Raw genomic sequence first — 20,469 nt, 5'->3', positions numbered from 1 at the left:
CCTATTTTTCTTTATTCTTTTTCTTTTTGTCTTTTTAGGACTGCACCCACAGCATATGGAGGTTCCCAGGCTAGGGGTCAAATCGGAGCTGTAGCTCCTGGCCTATGCCAGAGCCACAGCAATGAGGGATCCAAGCTGTGTCTGCGACCTACACCACGGTTCACAGCAACACTGGATCTGTTACCCACTGAGCGAGGCCTGGGATTGAACCTGCACCCTCATGGATGCTAGTCAGGTTCGCTAACCGCTGAGCCATGATGGCAACTCCAGTCACCTATTTTTCAATCATGTTCCTTACAAGTCCCTACCATTCCTTCAAACCTTTAGCCATAACCCATGAATCACCGTGGTCATACCTCTGTCCATCTCTCCTTCTTCCTATATAGCAGGTGGTACAGACTGAGTTGCTAACCTAGGAGAGCTGACTTCGGCTATTTCCTAAGTATTCTACCACACTCCTAGGACATTCTTAGCAAAAAATGGTTTCCAACTTACCTTGGTTCATAAACATTAATCCTTGAATACCGTAGCACTTACACATGCACATTGTCACAAAGTCTTATACGTGGTAGGCAGGCCCTCCATCAGTATTTGTGCAATGAATGGATGGCCTCGACCATGCTACTGCTGAGCCTGTTGGAAAGTAGCCAAATGCAGAACAAATTCATGCATCTGCTCAGCAGCTGCGATTGTGACCACCTACAGCCAACAAGTCTGTATTGATCAACTACTGCAAACCCAGTTACTGCTACACAGTAATCTTTTTATACCAATTGTTGAACTAGGTTAATTTTAATGATGCATGACATCAATTACATAGTATTGCATTTATTTCTTGTTCAGGTTAAGCACATGTGTACCTCTGAGCCTGGGGTCATAACTACTGCCTCAGAAGGGCTCAAAGGGGGAAAAAGGAATTTATTGCTTCCTACTAATTATACATCTCGATCACTGAAACGATACACTCATAAGCTCTGGGAGGTTAAGGCCTGTGGCTGATGTTAGTCTTGTTCAATACTCTCAAGCTTGCTTTGGTGTTTGGCACATGATGGGGCTTTATAAATAACTGTGGGGAGAATGAAGGTGTTGTTCCCTAAAATCATGCCAGAAGCTTCCTAAGATGCCTCAAGGAGTTGAACTCTAGACACAGAGGGAGTGTAGCAGAGTAAAAAATCACCCGGCCAGGGCCAGGACAGCTGAGTTCTAGCTTTCGCTTTGCCTACTGCCTGGTTGGGTGTCCTTGAACAAGGTATATATCCTTTTTGGGCCTTGCTTTTTGGTCTGAGGATATTTGAGAATGGAGTAGCAGCCATGAGAGCCCTCTGAGGTTCAAAAGTGTTCCGTTTAGATTGCACAGTGTTCCAAAAAACTGTAGGCGGATGCCTCCTAGGACATACACATTCTCCAGTTTTCTGCAGTTACCACCCCTTCCTATCACCTTTGTGCATTTTTACTCCCAGTCTGGCCCCCGGAGCTATTTGAGTTTGTAAATTCTGAACACTATAGACCCCTGCTCTCACAGTCTCTGAGTTCATGCCACTGGCGTTTAAGTGCCCTCGGGGCAGGAGTTTGAGGATTTTGATCACCACTGGATTGCCCAATCCTAGAACGGTGTCTGGAACCCTGATAGATGCTTTGTGAATGTTTGATGAATGAGTGAATTCAGGAGTGAGAATGCAGCAGACCCATGTAGAAAGGGGGGTGGGGGACCATGTCAGGAGATGTCTCCTTCCAACATGGTTAAGTTCGTTTAGGCTTTGCGATGGCTTGGGAAGGTCTTCAGTCTTCTCTGACTCCTAAGCTTGACCTGGAGCTCTCAGGTTGATTGCAACAAAGAGAAATAATATCTCTGCAAAAGCTTCCAACATCAAGTAATACAAGTTGTTTTAAATATTACCTGGTGCCATTCCCGAGCGTTCCTCAGAAAACTGACACTCTGTGCAAACTGTGTAGCTGTGGGCACTGTCAGGCGTCCTGTTCCCGATGTCTCTGCCCGAACTTTTCTCCTATTTCCTGACCAAGTCAGTGCTGTCTTACTGCCGGGTCCCGTTGAACTTCCTATATGGGCTTCCTACTGTGAGTTTTGAAAAACTCTCCTTTCTGAGAGTTCAACCCGACAGCACTGCTGTTAACACTCAATAAAATTTTTTTCCCCCTGGTAGCTGTTAAAAAAAATTTTTTTTCCTCTTTAGGGCCAGACTCATAGCATATGGAAATTCCCAGGCTAGGGATCGAATTGTAGCTGCAGCTGTAGGCCTACACCACAGCTTATGGCAATGCTGGATCCCTGACCCTCTGAGTGAAGTCAGGGATCGAACCCACACCCTCATGGATAGTAGTCAGATTCATTTCTGATGAACCACAGTGGGAATGCCCAAGCTGTTAAACTTTAATATCAGATTCTAATACACAACTGCAGAATATTCCACCCCAGTCTTCCCTGCTAAGCAGAAGTGAGTCCCCTGATTCATCAGCTTTGGGGAGAGTAAAACCTAGCTCACTTTCCTAGCACCTAGCACCTGGGGAGAAATTCTACTAAAACAATGTCCAGCCCTTCAGAAACAGCCCTGGTGGCTAGAAGATTAAAATTTTTCTCAGATGGAGTTCGCATTGTGACTCAGTGGTTAATGAATCCGACTAGGAGCCATGAGGTTGCAGGTTCCATCCCTGGCCTTGCTCAGTGGGTTAAAGATCTGGCGGTGCCATGAGCTGTGGTATAGGTCGCAGACTCGGCTCGGATCCCCCATTGCTGTGGCTGTGGTGTAGGCCGGTGGCTACAGCTCCGATTGGACCCCTAGCCTGGGAACCTCCATATGCTTCAGGAGCGGCCCTAGAAAACGCAAAAAGACCAAAAAAAAAAAAAAAAATTTCTCAGATGAATGAACCAGATGGAATTAGAGGCTTGAAATGTAAAGACATCGTTTAAAATTACTCCTAAGCATGGATGCTATTTTCTTACATTTCCCTCGCTCTGATAATTTGTAGTACAAATCTCCAATTTGTGAATTTAAAAAAATAATTCACTTGACTAATTTTGTCTGACAAGTCCAGACTAATACTCTTCGGATTTATGAAGGGAAAAAAAAACCTGCATTCAAGATGCCACAGAGAGAGGACAGAGCAAAAAATTCTTCTGGTCTCTTCTAACTTAAAACTGCAACACTAACCATGGCCTGGACGCTGACAGCCTCAGTCAGCATTCCAGACCCCTCTGGTGGAGTAAGATTTCATTTACAACTTGGGCACCAAGGTGGCCTCTAGTCTGGGCTGACAGGGCTGGGGACAAGCAGAGCAGTCTTCACTGAGAATAGGAGGTGGAGGCTGCCAGCCGAATATTACCCCTCCAACACAGAGGGAACCCTGTTTTCCCTATGCTATAAATGTTTACTTGAAATATCCCAGCCAGGGGTGTGTGTGTGTGTGTGTGTGTGTGTGTGTGTGTGTGTTTAGGGCCACACCTGCGGCATATGGAGGTTCCCAGGCTAGGGGTCGAATCAGAGCTGTAGCTGCCCGTCTATGCCACAGCCACAGCAACACCAGAGCTGAGCCATGTCTGTGACCTACACCATAGCTCATGGCAACACCGGATCCATCACCCACTACAAACCTGCATCCTCATGGATACCAGCTGGATTCGTTTCTGCTGCCACGACGGGAACTCCAGCCAGAATTTTTTGGTTTCATTTGTCATTGGTAGATGACTCGGCCTAGACGCTTTCATTCTGCATGTCCGGCCTATCAGAGCACAAAGTTAGAGCTATCCTGGGAAGATAAACATGCACAACAGCCTGGCCCACAGATTCAAAGGCTTTGCAAATTAGACCTAGAGACAGCACAGTGCTGTGTCATGTCCTCATGAAGGAACAGCAAATTTGAGGTTTATTCATGAATCTCTGGCTTCTACTGCATTTGTTATTATCTGTATCTAACCACCAGATTGAAAAACAAGGGTGTGAAAATTCATTTTTTCTCTCCACAGATAGGCCCTTTATTTATTTTTATTTTTATTTTTCAAAATTTCATCAAAGTATGGTTCATTTACAATGGTGTGTTGACTTCTGCTGCATAGCAAAGTGATTCAGTTATACATACCTATACATTCTTATTGAAAAATATTCTTTTCCATTATGGTTTATCACAGATATTAAAAATAATTCTCTGTGCTCTACAGTAGGACCTTGTCATTTAGCCATTCTATATATAATAGCTTACATCTGCTAACCCCGACATCCCACTCCATCCCTCCCCCAGCACCTTCCCCCTTGGCAACCACAAGTCTGTTCTCTATGTCCACGAGTCTGTTTCTGTTTTGTAGATAGGTGCATGAAAATTCATTTTAATAGAGAGGGGGAGGAGTTTAGTAGACTTAAAATTTAAAACAAGAGGGATCAGCCGAAGTCCTTCCAAGCATAGAACATCACACAGTAGCCTTGAACAGGACAATGGGAGAAATTAGAGGGTAGGTTATAGAAATGATCCTGCAGAACCCTGTACTGATTTATATAGATTCAAACTATACCTTGGGCAGTTGAAGAAAAAAGAACTGTATCTTTTTCTTCAGTACCTGTGAAAACTATTATTCTTTATCATCATCATCTTCATCATCTCAGAAACCAACAAAGGTCATTCAAACTAATTAGATTTTAAGCATTTCTGGTATCAACCAAATTACAGCCAAAAGAAGACAATAGTGATGAAGACGGCCCCTGTAAAATACGCATGGATTAATTACCTAAAATATACATTGAGAGAAAATCCATTTCCGAGATGAGCAGTCATAAGAGTGTCTGATAGGTCTGTACCCACAGCATACGGAGGTTCCCAGGCTAGGGGTCCAATCAGAGCCGCCGGCCAGGGCCACAGCCACAGCCACAGCCACAGCCACATGGGATCCAAGCCACGTGTGACCTACACCACAGCTCATGGCAATGCCAGATCCTTACTGCACTGAGCAAGACCAGGGATCGGACCTGAGTTCTCGTGGATACTAGTCGGGTTCATTAACCACTGAACCACGATGGGAACTCTGAGGCGAGTTCCTTTTACATTCATTTTATATTGCCCATAGCAATGCCATTGCCTTGCACACGATTGGTGTCAGGAAGATTCTGTGAAGATGGAATATTCAAATTTCTTTGGAGACTGGTAGAAAGTTTACCTCCGAAGTTTACTTTCAAAGCTTTTATTCTGGCTCTCGTTTTATGTCTTCCCCCAGAACTTTCCTCTTTAAAATAGGGAGAAATATCCTCCCTCAATTTACTGCAAGTCCTTCCTCTTAAACTGGGATCCTCTCATGGTTTACTCTGCTTCTACCACTTCCTGGAAAGGCTTGTTTCTTTGGGGATACTTTTTAGTGGCTGCCTGCTCACAGGAGAACCAGAGACAAGTCTGGAACATCTTTCCTTGGAGCCTTCACCACATTGTCGTCTGGACTGTTTTATGTCTGAGTTGCATTGTCTGTGTAACTCAAACTGGAAAATTTCTCAGGGACTGTGCTTTTGAGTGAACTCTTTTGGACTGCTGACATTAGCTGCAATTGCTTGAAAAGGCCAGAAATAGCTCATGTTCTTAGTCTGGGTGGAGGTAATAAGATTATTACATGTCAGAGTTTTCATAACCAAACATGGAAAGTAAAAGCGTTCTAAGCCTTCTGGTTTTGATCTTATTATCAGCCACCCTTGCCACTGCATCTTTTTTGTTTGTTTTTGTTTTGTTTTGTTTTTATACCGAAGAGGTTCCCTTCTCATCACTCTGAAAAGACGGTGAGTGTGGTAACTTCCAGTTCTACCCCTACCTAATTAGCCTTACCTTGCAGACGTTCTGGGGAGAATCAGAATGGATTAGAAAACCATGAGAATCATATGTTTCACACTAGAACTAAAACAAATGGGTGCCTGAGACCACCAAGGCTTTTAAAAAGCAGCATCTATTGATCTGTATTCAGTCTCTAGTTGTCTTCAAGAATGTGCCAAGCAGAAGCCCTGCAATGATGTTGTTTTTTATTTAGTTTTACTTTTGTCAAATATACATGTGCACACATATAAAGAGGCAAGGAGCTGTATAAGGCTTGCATGAAAAGGAGAATTCTCCACCTTTTGTCTCTCCCACTTCTTAATTTCTAAAGGCAAATCGACTTGACTTTTCTAAAGAATTATTTATTTTATCTCTAAATCGCATGATTTTATTGCTACTTCTTGAATTTTCACTTTTAAATATTATCTATTGACTTCGTACAATAGACAATAAGGATTTTTTTTTTTTTTTTGTCTTTTGTCTTTTTAGGGCTGCATTCAAGGCATATGGAGGTTCCCAAGCTAGGGGTCTAATTGGAGCTGTAGCCACCAGCCTACACCACGGCCACAGCAACCCGGGATCTGAGCCGGCTTTGCGAACTACACCACAGCTCAGGGCAATGCTGGATCCTTAACCCACTGAGCAAGGCCAGGGATCGAACCTGCATGCAAATGGATGCTAGTCAGGTTCGTTAATCACTGAGGCATGACAGGAACTCTGACAATAAGGATTTAACACTTTTTCTCTTCCCCTCCTACTACCCATGTTCATGTGATCAGTCACCCTCCAACTCTGTCCTCCCACACTACATGCTTTTGGTTAGATCATTATATATGTTTCCATTTTACAACCCTTTAAAATGCTATTATCAGATAAGCTATGTATCATATGATGATTGCTTTTCCTTTTATTCACAGCTTACTGTTTTCCCTGGTATTAATAATTGCCTTACTGTTTCCTTTGCTTGTTTTTTTATACATTTGTCACCAAACAAGCCCCAAACTTTCTTCCATATATGGAAATCTCCCCTCAATGTGCTCAGACACATTAGATATTTCATCAGATGTCACTCCAAAAGCCTTCTAAACCTCTTCAATCTTGATTTTTTGGTCCCTGGGCTGGTTACATATCTGCTGTCTTGGGTTTCCCCTTAACCACATCTCAGATATTATCTTGGCCCCTGGCTTCATGTCAAAGCCCCTTTTTCTTGGCCCTTGTGTCTTTCTCTTTATTTATTCAGTTTTTTTTTTTTTTTTTTTTTTTTGCTGGAGCACATCCTCCAGGAGCATTCTGAGAATGGATTAATAGTGGTAAAGGTTTTGAAAATTGCATTTCTGAAAATGTCTTTATTCTACCACTCCACTTGATTCGTGTTATAGCTGGATATAAAATTCTAGGTTGGAAGTAATTTTCCCTCAGGAATAGAAGACATTTCCTTTTGGCCTTTGTATTTCTGGCATTGCTGTTGAGAAGTCAGATGGGATTCCACTTCCTGATACTTTGTAGTTGATTTTTAGAATCTTCTCTGTCCTAAAGTGTTAAAATTTCATAATAATGAGCCTAGTTGTGGATTTACTTTTATCCAATGTGACCAGCACCTGGTAGGCCTTTAACTCTGTTGACTTTAATGAGCTATTGGATGAGCTCTCCCCATCTGTTTTCTTTTTCTTTTCTTTTCTTTTTTTTTTTTTTTAGTGAACAGAATTTTATTTAAACTTTACAAATATCCTTTACATTTAGCCTGAGATTAGGCATGAGAAAGTTCAACCTGAAGTTAGACTTCATTGCCCAAACAGTTAAGCATCTGAAAATAAAAAGGATGAACATGCATTTATCAAACATAATTTAGGCATTCCAATGAACTTTGACAATAAATAGTGACCCAAACCAAACTTTAACTTACTCTGGTCTACATGATCTTCAGACCTAAAAGTACCAATTATTTAATAATGATTTTAAAAAAAGTCTTCAAATGACAAATTATGGTGTGTCCAGATGCAGAATTTTAGTTTGACATTTCTATAGCTGCTGCTTTAGACTAGTATTAAAAAAAAGACTCCCTGATCATTATTCAACATGTACTTGAAAACGTGTAGCAGCATGGTATAGTTTATTTTTATAAATATTAGTACTGCAGTAAAACATAAAATACAGAGTCTCCCTTTTTCAAATATTAGATCTCCAAATGCTTCATTCATCCTTAGGCTTCAAGCCCATATGAGGCACGCATATGACATTGGAGATTTATCATCAACACAGAACACCATACATCTGCTGGGGAAGGAGGGGTATTATGGGAATATACCAAAGCACTACTTACAGAAAGTAAATGCTGAAGCAAAAATACTTTCTGAATATATACTGTGCATTATGTAAACAAACATTCATAATAAGAATCAACACAGGCCAAAGTATCGTTTTCTAGGAAATCAGAATCTTTCTTCCTTTTAAATTGCACACATTGAAGATGCTTTTTGTTAGGAAAAGAATGGAGCCTGTTCTTATAGTTGCTTATGTGCTTAAATAGCTTGGAAATAAGGAATTATTACATTCATTTGCTAATGGTTTGTCCTCTTAGTTGGCTGGCTGCTACAAACAAGGAATACAGTACTGTTTCAGGACCTGTTTTTCTTTTTCTTTCTTTCTTTTTTTTTTTTGTCTTTTTGCTATTTCTTTGGGCCGCTCCCACGGCATATGGAGGTTCCCAGGCTAGGGGTCTAATCGGAGCTGTAGCAGCTGGCCTACGCCAGAGCCACAGCAACGCGGGATCCGAGCCGCGTCTGCAACCTATACCACAGCTCACGGCAATGCCGGATCCTCAACCCACTGAGCAAGGGCAGGGACCGAACCTACAACCTCATGGTTCCTAGTCAGATTCATTAACCACTGCGCCACAACGGGAACTCCCCCTTTTTTTTTTTTTTTTTGCTTTTTTGCTTTTTAGGGCCACACTGGAGGTATGTGGAAGTTCCCAGGCTAGGGGTTGAATCGGAGCTATAGCTGCTGGCCTATACCACAGCCACAACAACTCAGGATCTGAGCCGCCTCTGCTACCTTACCTACACCACTGCTCACGGCAATGCCAGATCCCTGACCCACTAAGCAAGGCCAGGGATGGAACCCGCATCCTCGTGGATACCAGTCAGATTCGTTTCTGTTGCACCACAATGGGAACTCCAGGACTTGTTTTTCATGTAGAATTAGCTGAGTAATATATAATTAACTCATTTTATCAGTCCGTATTAATAATATAAATGGATTAGATGAAGCAGTGAATTTCAAAATTTGTGCAGGGGAAATTAGTTGATAATTTGTTTCCAGTAAGGCTAGTGGCAAAATAATTACTACAGTCAGTCCAAGCTAGTTAGGAAACCCCTGATTTAGCAAGCTGAATCAAAGTTTGAAGTTAGGTCATTTTAATTTCTATATGATTGTGCACACCTAGAACTTCCTATGTAAGAGCGAGTGCTGGCAGCATCAAAGTCCTGCAATAGGAGAATGAAATACAGAATAGGTTTTCGAAATGCAGAGACACTATAGGAAGAAACATGAATGTCTTAATGATCTTGTCACAGTAATTGCCTCAGGATTTCCTTCGTGAATGAGAAACCAAGAAAGACAATTCATTGGTTGATCATGTTCTCAATCAAAAGCCTAAATTTGAAGCAAAAGATGACAAAGACACAAAACCCAAGATGCATTTTCTGCTATGACCTTACGCAGGAACTTCAAGCTTTATGTCAGCATTTTGTACCGGCAGCAGCCCCCCTCTCACGGGAAAAAACTTAGTCATGACTGTCCACCCCGGTTTGAAGCTTCCAGCCTTTGAAGGAGTGCATCTCCAAATGCTTCCTGGTCGGCAGGGCTGAGTGAGTCCAACAAAGAGTAGACCGTTTCGTGGTAGGGAGTTTGAAGATGGTCATCCACCTGGTCAAAAGCATAACCTACCACCCTGAGCCCTGCTTCAGTGAGCGCCAGGCAGTATCTGTTCCTTTCTCTTGTTTCCACATTGATACAGGTCACATCAGCAGCACAGCGTTAGGTTTGTTGCTAACAGCAAAGAGAACAGCATTAACAACTGCTTCAGCTTCCAGCCGCATGTCTTTCATATCTGTTCCTTCAAAGCCATTAAGTGCTGCATCTCCTTCGAATCCTGATAGACTGCTCAGCTCCATGGGATTACAGTCTGTTTCCATTCTGTGCTCGTCCCGCGTCTTCCTCTTCCTCCCTCTGGAGGCTTCAGGACCCAACCTGCCCCCACTTGTTTTCTTTACCTTTTCCTGGAACTCCTACTCATCAGATGATAGACATCCAGGACTGGTTCTCTAAATTTCTTACTATTTTTTTCTCTTATTTTCTATCTCTTTGTTTTACCTTCAGGGCTTTTTCCCCCCTCAACTTCCTTTTCAACACTTTTGTTGAGATTTTCACTTTTGCTTCCCACTTTTCATTCTCTGAAGATTTTTTTTATATGACATTTTGTTCTTGTTTCATGTATGTGATAATCATTCGTTAAAGGTTTTATCTCCCTGCATTGTTTTCTTCCAAACCATTGTATATTTGTTTGTTGGTTTGGCCTCTTTCTTTCCTATTAGAAGCCTTCCTCAAATGGTGGTAATCTTGACTATCTGTTGGTATATAAGAGTAGGGTGCTACAAAGCTGATAGGAAGTTCTGTATGCAAATCAGGGCTTGTTGGAGTTGCCTTGTGGCTCAGTGGGTTAGAGATCTAGGATTGTCACTGCAGCAGCTTGGGTCACTGCTGTGGTGACGGTTTGTTCCCTGGCCCAGAAATTCCCACATGCCCTGGGCATGGCAAAAACAAAAAACAAAAAACAAAAAACAAAAAACAAAAAACAAACCAAGGCTTGTCAGACTCTTCATAGCAGGGGTGATCTAGCTAGGACATTGTGTAGGTGAATCCCTGATGTCAGTTTCCAGGTCCTTTCTCTTAAGCTGGCCAGATTCACCAAAGAGATTTCTTCTAATTAGGAAGGCAAATTTCAGCATTCAGTGAAATTATGTCACTTATTCACCCTGTTTTCAGGACACATTTTTCACTTTGACGTCCTTTATCGTATCCTCTTCAGGGAATACATTTCTATCTTCTGTCAGAGTAGTGGAGGAGATGGTGGGGGGGGGTGTCTCACTGCTTCTTAAACAAGCACAAGCAGTCCTCTGGATTTTAGTCCCATCATTATCCCCACTTCCAGATGTAACCGGTACTGCCAGTTCTTAGACCTATTGGGGATTTCACGCCTCTCAGATTTTACTGCTTTCTGGGGTCTGCTAAGTCATGACCACACTTCCAAGTGCTTTTCAGCTGCTAGAATGTTATTGATTCTTTGTTTACCTCTTCTCTTTGTTTACCTTTTGGTGTTTGTTTGATTCCTTAGTTGTCACTTCCGTGGAGTTCCTGGAGGAAGTGGAGGCAAATGTGTATCTAACCAAGTATCTTTAACTGGAAGTCCACTAAGTAATCTGATATGTTTATTAAAGAAAAAAGTAGCAGTAAAGTTCTACAAAGAAAGCTTCCCTCATGTGCCTGACATGGATAGAATCTCAGCCTTACTGTGAGTTGCTGAAGGAAAAGGAAAATCACACCTTGGTCTCTAGTATCTAGTGTCTTTATTTCTAGTATCTGATCTCTAGGTTGAATCCTTGATTCACATCACTGCCGTGTTGACCAGGGGTCCTATGGAAGGTCCATTGGGCCTTTACTGATGACATAAGAGTCTCAAGAAGGATCTCAGCCTCTCTCTTCTTCACTCTATTCATCTACAGCTCATTACTGGGTAATAACAGAGAGGCTACAAATAGGAGGAGAGACCCTAATTCGGAATGGACGAGGAGGACTTGAAACTCTGTGCCCTTCCTTCCCTCCCTTGTGGCATAGCCACACGTTTGCCCCTCCAGCTGCCCTTTTTGACCTGTCCTTTCTCCGGTCACCTTCACAATGCCAGGACAGAGGAGAGAAGCACATACTTGGTTAGTCTACTGAGGACTGCTCAGTGCATGGGGTCAGGAACCAGAATTCTGCAGATTATTATTCTCAGGAGCCAAGTGGATAAATACATGCCTGTAAGAGGATAATTTAATCTGCTCCCCCTCCCCCCATTTTCATTACTTTTTTGGAAGGGGAAAAGGGAAAAAATTAAAAGCCTTTGAAGGTAAGAGCTTCCAACAAGATCAATTATTTTTTAAAAAAATTTTTTCATTTTAACCATTTTTCGTTGTTGTTGTTGGCTGTACCTGTGACAAGTGAAAGTTCCTGGGCCAGGGTTTGACCAGAGCCATGGCAGTGACAATACCAGATCCTTAACCCACTGAGCCACCAGGAAACTCCCAGGGTCAATCCTTCATAGGAGAGTTTACCTGTGGGGTTTTCAGCTCTCTGTTATACACATGCATATGCCTCCTCTCTCTTTTTCTCTCTCTCCACTCAATGCTTTTATGTAGGGAACGTGAGACCTGAATAAATATCAGGCAAACCTGCAATGGGAGAGAACTGTCACAATGGGAATTGTGTATTCTCGTGAGGGGGTTTGTGGGGGTGGGGGAGGGAGGGCCCTCAGCTTGGCAGGCCTGGGATGAAAGTTTGAATGCACTGACCATATGTAGACAAGCCTCAGGATTGCCTGTGTGTTTGGTTTTTAAAGTTCCACCTGACTACCTAGTATCTTAAGCTCCCTACCCTGGGCATTTGTCAACCAGCCGTGACCCAGCAATATCTCTGGCTCCCAAGACTATAGCTCCAGAGTCAATGCTTGCTTGACTTATGACTTGGATCATTCACACAAAAAAAAACTTCTAGACGTTCCCGCTTGGGTATGAAGTGTTGGCAAGAGCTCTCATCTCATGGGGCCTTTCTTTCCCGTTCCTCTCCAGCTTGCTCCGAGAGCTCGAATGCAGGTTTCTATTCCTTGGTCTCCTGCAGCGCTGAAAGTCTCAGCAACTGGAGGGATTCCTGGATGTGCTGGGAGGCTCCTCAGGACATGTAACACTGCTTATTTCAGCTACTTGAGCAAGTGCTGCAGGCTCCATCCTGCTCTTGTTCCAAGCTGCTTTCAGAGCCAACACCATTTTCTGCATGTGTGTCTTTATATGTAATTTTCCTATTTAAACTTTGCAGGCAGTTGCCTTTCTACATAGGATCATCTGTCGGAAATGCAGGAAACCACACAGGCCAGAAACAAAAAGACACTCGAGGTATTGTTTAGAGAACACATGTAAGACGTTAGAAACCACAACATCCTACACCTGTAGCAACATCTACTGCAGATGGCTATGTGCTCTGCAGCCCTTTTCAGACTAATGCGAATTACTTCTAAGAAAAAACTCAAGCTGCTTTTCTGCCAAGTTCCCTGCGGTAGATGATTACTCCTGAAAGGCTGCATACATTACAGCTTTACTACCTCTGGAGCAGAGAGGAGATTTCATTTGCAAGGGTTTGCCAGCTCAAGCCAAGGTCATCAACTGAGGTTTCTGTCAGAGCAGTTTTGGCCCTGGAGATTCTGCTTGCTCTTTCAAAGTAAACAGGAAACCCAAACAAACTCTATAGGGCTCATGCCTAACAAAAAGCAGACCCAGCCAGTCTCTCATTCACTCATTATTGTCCAAAAGTAGCACTTACCACTTCAAGATTCGTTCCACCGAAGAGCACATTAACTCTGTGAGTTTTAACTCCCTCCTAATTGCGTTTTCTGAGACTGGGCCCAGGGCTCAGCGATGCACTCAAAGAACTCACTGTGCAACAGGGAAACTTTCCATTGACAGGGGTTTGCGCACCTTATCAAACAGAGATTTTATCTTTATTAGTTTCCTATTTAAACCCAAGCTATAAACACCATAACCATTAACAGTTTTCGCTGGTCAGAATATTTGAATGTTCTCAAAATTGATGACTATCTACAGTTTTGGGCAAGATCCAAGACCCATAAACTCCTGTGTGCAATGAGAACCAGAAGGGCAGAGAGGCTGGGAGCAGCAAGAGTGTTGTATATTGCTGACTGCCTCTTAGGAGATATTTTAAAATGAGGGACTCTTTGGGGATTTCTTTCATTTTTATTGTGTTTTTTACTGATTCTGAGTCATTGCGCCTGAGCCAACTGCTAAACAAGGACACTGGAAAGGCTTGGTGAAAGAGACCTAAAATGTTTTTCTTTTCTTTTTTTGTCTTTTCTAGGGCCACACCCGAGCAGCATATGGCGGTTCCCAGGCTAGAGGTTTAATTGGAGCTGTAGCCGCCGGCCTCCACCAGAGCCACAGCAACACCAGATCCAAGCCGCATCTGCTTTGACCTACACCACAGCTCACAGCAACGCTGCATCCTTAACCCACTGAGCGAGGCTGGGGATCGAACTCACAACCTCATGGTTCCTAGTCAGAATCATTAACCACTGAGTCACGACAGGAACTCCCCAAAATGTTTTTCTATTACTCTGGTCCCTGGCTGACTTTGAGTACCTTAAGCAAGTCTGTCTGATGATCACATTTTCTGAGATGACACTTCCCCTATTCCTTTCGTACGGTTGTGGTGAGGACCACATGTGTCTCCCTGAAAAACAGAAATTGACAAACAAATCTAAAATTGACAGACAAATTTATATATATATAAAACTCAATGAATTTTATTATAGTTGTACAATGATCATCACAACCAAATTATAGCATTTCTATCCCAAACCCCCAGTGCATTCCCCCACCCCCAAACCTGTCTCATTTGGAAACCATAAGTTTTTTGACGTCTGTGACTCAGTATCTGTTCTGCAAAGTTCATTGTGTCCTTTTCTTAGATTCCACACATAAGCGATAGCATATTGATGTTGCTGTCTCACTGTCTGACTAACTTCACATAGTATGATAATTTCTAGGTCCATCCATGTTGCTGCAAATGCTGTTATTTCTTTCCTTTTAATGGCCAAGTAATATTCCATCGTGTGTATGTTCCACATCTTCTTGATCCATTCTCTCTCAATGGACATTTAGGTTGTTTCCATGTCTTGGCTCTAAGGTCCTTTTTAGCCTTTCAAGTTGAGTTTATTCAGCTACCCAATGCATTAATTTATCTATTGCTCTGTACCAAATTACCCCAGAACCAAGCAGCTTAAAATAATAAACACTTGTCTCGAAGTTTCTGTGGATCAAGAATTTAGGAGTGGCTTAGCTAGATGGTTCTGGTTTAGGGTCTTTCGTGAAGGTATAACTGAGCATTGACTAGGGCTGCAGTCTGAAGTTTGATGGGGGCTGAAGGACCCACTTCCAAGGTGGCTCACACACATGTGGATATTGGCAGGAGGTTTCAGTTTCTTGACACACTGGCCTCTCCAGAGGGCATCTTCAGTGTGTGTGTGAAATGGCAGCTGAATCCCCCCAGAGTGAATGATCCAAGAGAAAGCAAGGCAGAAGCCATGATGTCTTTTATGGTCTAGCCTTGGAAGTAGCACTTTGTCAGTACATCCTATTGGTCACACAGGTCAGCCCTAGTCATTATGGGAGTGACCTACGCAAAAGCATGATTACCAGAAAGTGAGGATCATTGGGGGCCCTCTTGGAGGTTGGTTACCACAAATCAGAACTATATTGACAAATAATAAGTGAATTAAAAGTCGTTATTAAGTGTAGGTTTGCATTTTTCATATTCCAAACATTTTCCCATGCTCCATTCACATCTGTCTGAGCATAGTATTAGACTTAAACACTCAGACCTTAGAGTCAGAGAGTGATGGGTACAAATCTGGTTCATTCACATACTTGAGACTATGTGTCCTCATTCCCGAAATGGATGTAATTATTTATTTCACAGGCTTTCTATAGTCATTAAGCAGAAGAACAGTACCTAAGTACTCAATCAATGGTAGGCATTTTTTTTTTTGTATTTATAGGGCCACACCCATGGCACATGGAGGTTCCCAGGCTAGGGGTATAATTGGAGCTGTTGCTGCCGGCTATGCCAGAGCCACAGCAACGCCAGATCTGAGCTGCATCTGCAGCCTACACCACAGCTCATGGCAATGCCAGATCCTTAACCCACTGAGCAAGGCCAGGGATTGAACCCACAGCCTCATGGTTCCTAGGCAGATTTGTTTCCGCTGCGCCGCAACTGGAAACTCCAGTGGTATGCATTTGTATTAATTATTGCTTTCATGATATAATTCAACTTGAAAGATGAGCTCAAGTGCCCAGGGTTTGCCTTCTGGCACCCACACCATGAGAAGTCTGGATATTGCTTAAGTTCGGGCTTGATGAATGCAATGGCTCAGTGACATTATCGGGTACCTGGTTCTTTATATCTTTCCTCTCTGCAATCTTAATATTTGGATTCTCTCCTTGATAAGATAACTGCATAAAGTAACTCCTGCCACTTGGATCATCATGTCCTCCCACAACCACAAACAAATACTGGCTGAAAGCCCAAGTCCCCTCTTTATCCCTCTTTTTGAGTTGAAGAAAATCTTCCCGTACCCCTAGGAGACTTTTCCTGAGATTTAATTGATCTCACTTGTGTTACACACCCATTTCTATGCCAATCATTGGCATAGAAAATGCAGTTTGTTGGCTTAGATTAATCAAGGCTACTTTTCAGGCTGGGGAAAAGCTTGGCTTATCAGAGCACATGGCTAGGTGATGCCTTAAAAAATAATAAGAAAGATGAAGATGGAGTTTGCATGGGTCAGCAGTGTCTGTTTAAGGGTACAGGGACATAACATTTTGAGAGTTTTGCATGGTTGAAAATGTCTTTGTTCTGTCTGCACACTTGACAAATAGTTCAGCTGGTTATAGATTTCTACTGGAAATGATACTTCCTTAGACCTGTAAAGGCATTGCTCTATTTTCTTTTTACTTCTGGTGCTATTTTTGAGAAGATCAATGCCATTCTGATTTTTGGCATGGGACCTGTTTTTCTTTCTGGAAGGGTTTTGGAGTTTCTATTTATTCTTGATTTTCTGAAATCCTGTGATGATGTCTATTGGTACAAGTTTTTTTTAATCAGTCTCTGTACTAGGCATTCAATTGGCACTTCTAGTCTGAGAACTTAGTAAGTTCTGGGAAATTTTCTGGTACCGTGTCTTTGAAAAAAAAATTTTCCCTCCATTATCTCTGTACTTTCTTCCTGGAAGTCAATTTGCATGTAGAATTTCCTGTATTGATCGTCTAGTTTTTTCTTTTCCCCCTATTTTCCATCCATCTTTTTGTTCTTTTCTGAAAGATTTCTTCAGCTTCATCTGGAGTCTTTAACTGAATTTATTTCTGCTACTATATTTTTAATTTTCAAAATTTCCTTTTTATTCTTTTAATGTTTCTTTTTTAGAGCATCCTTTTTATATTTTATGGATGCAATACATTTTCTCATCTCTCCAGAGGATTTTACTTGAAATATTTGTGTCTGTGTTTCTTTCAAAATTTCCCTAATTCCTGGAGTTCCCATGGTGGCGCAGTGGTTAACGAGCCTGACTAGTATCCACAAGGATGTGGGTTCGATCCCTGGCCTTGCTCAGTGGGTTAAGGAGCTGGCATTACCATGAGCTGTGGTGTAGGTTGCAGATGCGGCTCGGATCCCGAGTTGCGTGGCTGTAGCTGTGGCCAGCGGTACAGCTCCTATTGGACCCCCAGCCTGGGAAACTCCATATGCCCCAGGTGTGGCCCTAAAAAAAAAAAAAAGTCAAAAAAAAATTGCTCTAATTCCTCCCAACTACTTGTTTTTCTAATTTGGTTTTTGTCTTTTGTTAAAGATTTTCCTTAAGTATCTGGTGATTCTTCTTCATTTTCTCACATTTAACAGAAAAAAAGACTTTACCCCACTTTGCTTTCTACCCATAAGATAAATTGTAATAGAACAGACAGGAATGTCAAAGGTGTAATGACATTACGTATGGTGCTCCAGGTGAAATTGAGAGCAGTCATTGCTGATGTTTATTCAGTGCATGTTATTTTATTTAACCTTCATAACTCCGTGATATATATATTATTACTATCCTCATTTTGCAGGTGAGGAAACTGAAGATCATAGGATTATATAACCTGTCCAAGGACTTACAGCCTGAGAGTGGTAATCATGGGCTCCAAACCATGATGTCATACTGCCTCTTCGTAGTTGAAATTTGTCCTTGGCATGCCTCGCCTCCCCGTCTTCCATCTTGGGGTGTTCTTGTTCCCTAATTCCTTGGCACCCTCCTGATTTCCTTAGGTACCTTCATTTGTATTGATACCCACCCCTATTATTTTTCAAAATCCTCTGCCCTTCTATACTTCTTCTTTTCCCCACTCCCTTTCTACTCCTCTCATCAAAATTTCAGTTTCTTCAATGGTACTATCTTGATGTGGGTTCAGAAGAAAAACAAATCTACTGACATAACTTAGAATGAAGCAGAATGAATGATGAGGGGAGAGTTGGTAACTCCACCAACCACCCACCCTCTAGCAATTAGTATTTTACAGGGCACTGTATTTATTCTAATTAGCTGTGGAGTCAGCACAGGCAACACTTGATATGGCACTGCACTGTGGGAAAGAAGAGGCAATTGGTCTTGGTCATTGCTCCTAAGGGTTGTGACAACATTTTAGTGAGGGTACACTAGTACACCTAGTCACCAGAAGAAACGGGGTCTGTGGCAGGGCCTTCCTGGGTAAAGCAAGGATGAGGAAGATGCAGGAATGATTCATAAATGATCTGGAATCAGCAGTCACACGGGTTGCTCCCAAGCTTGGTTCTCAACGTGAAACAAAGCTGCAGGGAAAGAGGCCTTCTTCAGAGTCTGGCTCTTCTGGCCTTTTGAGTGTTGTTTAGATGAAAGTGCTTTCTTTTAATATATCTGAAAAATCTGGAAGGAATAAGATGAACCAATGCCTTGAGCTTTATCAGCTTCAAATTTAGTCATGTTTCTTGCACAGAATTCCTTACAGTGTTTAAAGAGCAATAAGAGAGCAGAGCCACGAGCACCGGAGACTTCAGGAAGAACTACCAGATCGATTTTTATTCAAAACAAACAAATCCCCTTTCCACTTATATCTTTGGCTTTCAAAACCCAGCACCCAGTAGCAGATTGAAAATGCCTCCTGAGTCAGCCTTCCAGGCCCTCGCTGCTGCAAGGGATGGGTCCTATGCTCCACTACGCACATACTCGGTGTCTCTGGTCTTCCCTCCGTCCGTGCTCAGAAGGAACCGATTTGCTGTCCCTAAAGCTCGGCTGCTCAGGGCGCCGCAAAGACACCGAAGGGTCGCCAAGCAGCAACCCAACGACCCGTGTCGAGCACGCCTGGCCTGTGCTGCTGGGATGTTAACTGTGGGGTTTGTGTTGTTGGAAGAAAGCAGGACAGATGTTTCTCACAGACCAGCAAGTTTCCCTGGGCGGGCCTGCTCCCTCAGAGCCAGCGGGAGAGGGCGCGTGCTGAGCTGAGGGCGGCCCCGAGCGGGCCTCGACGTCCCCGGCCGCCAGGACGCCAGGCGGCCTCTGCTCCCGTGCGGGTCCCTCCGAGCGGCCCCGGGCTCATTTTCCACTCGGCTGCTTCCCGGCCGAGCTGTAAACCCAACCTGACGTGGGCTCATTAATTTGGCAGCGACTGGAAGGCTGGGCCAGGGCGGCGCACCCGGGAGGCCTTTGTGCGCCCAGGGTCAGGTCAGAGGGCAACCGAAACACGGCTGAACCCTGCACGCGGCTCCTGGGCGCGGGGCGGCGCGGCCCGAGCGGCTTCCTCCCGCCGGGCCGCCCCGCCAGCGCGGCTTCCGGAGCCCGGGAGCGCGGTGACCTGGGCGCTGTGCCGCGCCCGACGGAGCGCGGAGCCGGTGCGCCCCGCCCGGCCTCTCTCCTGCACCCCCGCCCAGGCATCCTCAGGGAGGGTCTCAGCCGGGCTGGGCCGGCCATTTCGGAGGCCTCCCGCCTAAGAGATTAAGTCTCCAGGGAGCAGGCTCGGGCCCTTGTCTCCGCGCCCCGCATCAGCCCGGAGGCGCGGGAAAGGCCTGGAGAGCAGGGTTCGCCGCAGGCCCCAGGGAAAGGCCCGGCTGCGGTGTGACCCTCGGGCCGGAGTCGGCCCGGAGTCAAGCCTCCTCCTGGCAACCCTAGGCCGGGTCTGAGGCTTCTCGGGAATTTCCTTGAGAACTTAGGCCTGGGGCCGGCGAGGCTGGGCTCCGTATTCTTTATGCACGTGGTTCAGCATCGAAGGCAGCCTTGCTGTCCTGTTTTCTCGCTCCTTTGGGCAGGCGTGCGGGAGCGGGGACATGAGACTCCGGGCCGGGAGAGGAGGCCGCGGCCCCCATGGCTCTCGTGGGCTGTTTCGCCTGCGTGCTCCTTGGACTCGACAGACTGGCGAGTGCCTGCCGGATTTTCTTTCCCTTCTCCAGTTTTCTCGATCGGTGGGTTCAGGCTTCGAAGCCCTAGAGCCTGGATCCCCAAAATGGCTCTGTCCTTCACAAAGGCTTGAAGTCCAGCGGTGGGGACGGGGTGTAGGGGGGCGGTGTAGGGGGTGGTTCTGCTTTGTACAAGTGGCTCCGGCACAGATTAATTTTAGCAAGTTTTGCAAAAACAGAGCGGCTTCCTTCTGTGCCTTTAGGTGACTTTTGTGACATTTAGCAGCAAAGAAAACTATTTCCTCTGCCATTCAGAGCTAACCACGTGTAATTGGCCCAGAAGTCTGTTGTATTTTGGGGAACCGTTTGCGATATCCCATCTGTTTTCATCTC

At 44.0% G+C, this 20,469-nt stretch overlaps 1 protein-coding gene and 1 pseudogene across 1 annotated transcript in view; one reads left to right on the top strand and one right to left on the bottom strand.

Annotated features, from left to right (window-relative positions):
- The window catches only part of FOXD1 (forkhead box D1), a 138,570-nt gene that overhangs the window by 52,972 nt on the left and 65,129 nt on the right, over nucleotides 1–20,469 (top strand). The window lies entirely within an intron of this gene.
- LOC100622299 (GSK3B-interacting protein pseudogene) lies at nucleotides 9,583–9,989 on the bottom strand (annotated as a pseudogene).

Source organism: Sus scrofa, chromosome 2, assembly GCF_054392235.1.
Source record: "Sus scrofa isolate SSC_HxYL_T2T_F1_AM1 chromosome 2, Sscrofa_HxYL_maternal_Yorkshire_Landrace_v2.0, whole genome shotgun sequence".
NCBI classification, from domain to species: Eukaryota; Metazoa; Chordata; class Mammalia; order Artiodactyla; family Suidae; genus Sus; species Sus scrofa.
Note: the sequence above shows the minus strand (reverse complement) of the source record. Positions and strands in the feature narration are given on the sequence as shown.